The sequence below is a fragment of the Scyliorhinus torazame genome, chromosome 11, assembly GCF_047496885.1.
Source record: "Scyliorhinus torazame isolate Kashiwa2021f chromosome 11, sScyTor2.1, whole genome shotgun sequence".
NCBI classification, from domain to species: domain Eukaryota; kingdom Metazoa; phylum Chordata; class Chondrichthyes; order Carcharhiniformes; family Scyliorhinidae; genus Scyliorhinus; species Scyliorhinus torazame.
In genome coordinates this window covers 36,664,572-36,666,303 of record NC_092717.1, presented here as the reverse complement: position 1 = coordinate 36,666,303, position 1,732 = coordinate 36,664,572, and the positions used below count along the sequence as shown (strand labels likewise).

Here is a 1,732-nt window from a genome sequence, read left to right as displayed (position 1 = left end):
GTACAATATTCAGGTGGGAAAGAATACTTTGGAACAGATCAATCGGTCCAGACAATCAATTCAATTCAAACATTCTGCGAAATGTCTGTTTCTCTTATTTCTACTCCGCAATGTGCCTTGGGCTATTTTGTATACTGAGGTACTATATAAATGTAGGCTGTTGTTATGGTTGATATCTTGTGGACCTTGTAAAATATTATCTGTTTGCTTGGCAGTCCTGGGAGACATACCGTTTGGAATTTTCTTTGTTTCAGAATGTCTTCCCAAGATTTAATGCTGTATCTTCGATGGATTGCAACCAGAGATTCAGTCAGAAACAATTGGGGATGGGGAGGGGCAGGGGAGGTGGCGTGCAGGGGTGAATACTCTGTGGTAAGTTATCGTCAAGGAATGAAAAGAAGAATTACGTTTGAAGAATAGGGTAGTCATTTACAAATTAGGTTTGTGACATACTTAATGGGCACAAGAATACGTCTGGAAATGTGAGGAAAACATGCCCCCAAAATAGGCAAGTTTGTCACTTTGACCCAGGTAAGAAAGATTCGCTTCTAAATGAGGGATTCAGATGATGCCATGAATCGGGTGCGTGATGGTCACTCGGTCAATGACTTTTATCAGAATCCTGAAATTAAATAACGGCATTACTCAAGGTGACCCAACCTTTTAAATAATGCCTGCATTTTCCCTTTGGGCAGTTTGGAGATGTGTTCACAGTTTGTTTTGTTGACAGTAACTGCACTTCACACCGTGTCATTGATAAATAATGACATTCATGCTGCACAATTAATGATTGTGATGTAATTACCGTTGGTTTCAGCTTATCGGGAAGTAATTTGCAATTAATTAATCTCTGGCCAGTGCTGTTTATTAGTCTATTCTACTTAACATTCATGGCATTTTAGTTGGGTAGATTTCCTTTCATGTTGCATCCCTCAGCAGATGACCCCTAAAAGCACATGCACAATTTGCAGAGCGGAAGAACAGAGGAGAACAAAGTGAGGATCTTTGGAGAAAAAACATGTTGCTATTTAATAAGAATCATTAATCGCTTTCTTTAAAAAAAAATGCTACTTTATATTTATCTTCCTAAGTTCTGCAAATAACAAGCAACTCATGAATATTTATCTCAATTAGAGAGGACATATGTCATCTCACTGGGCAGGCAGAGAAAAAGAGAAGATAAAAGTATATCGTGAAAACGATGATGGAATATCTGAGGTGCAGAAGAGTCATTTGAGAGAGACAGAGAAAAGGGGAGGACGACCGCAAATAACATTAAGAACAAAGAACAAAGAAAAATTACAGCACAGGAACAGGCCCTTCGGCCCACCAAGCCTGCGCCGATCCAGATCCTCTATCTAAAACTGTCACTTATTTTCGAAAGAACAATTAAGAAGAATGATTCAGAGCAGTCAGCTCCCTATTATGTTTGTTCTCTGGTGGTCCTGCTGGAAAGTGGGCTGACGTGACAGTCAGGAGAAGGATGCATTATACTCAGCTAGAATCATCCTCACAGCCTGTCAACTGGCTAGGTACTGGAGCGTGGCTGACATTTGTAGAATTATAACATAGCATAATGTCGTGGGACTGCAATTCCTGCTCTTGCATGACCCGAAAGGGCCGATTTTCACGCCACTTTTGAGAAAAGAGTTGCAGTATTCACACCCAGTGCCCTGAACAATATTTATTCAATAGCACCAAAGGACCTTCCGCAATGCTCCACTCCTCTCAA

The 1,732-nt window shown here is 40.4% G+C and overlaps 1 long non-coding RNA gene across 1 annotated transcript; it reads left to right on the top strand.

Annotated features, from left to right (window-relative positions):
- The first annotated feature begins 912 nt into the window (after nt 1-912).
- LOC140385986 (uncharacterized) lies at nt 913-1,411 on the top strand. Its single transcript, XR_011933505.1, has 2 exons — nt 913-995; nt 1,135-1,411. It is a non-coding gene; the product is annotated as an uncharacterized lncRNA (long non-coding RNA).
- The last annotated feature ends 321 nt before the right edge of the window (nt 1,412-1,732 follow it).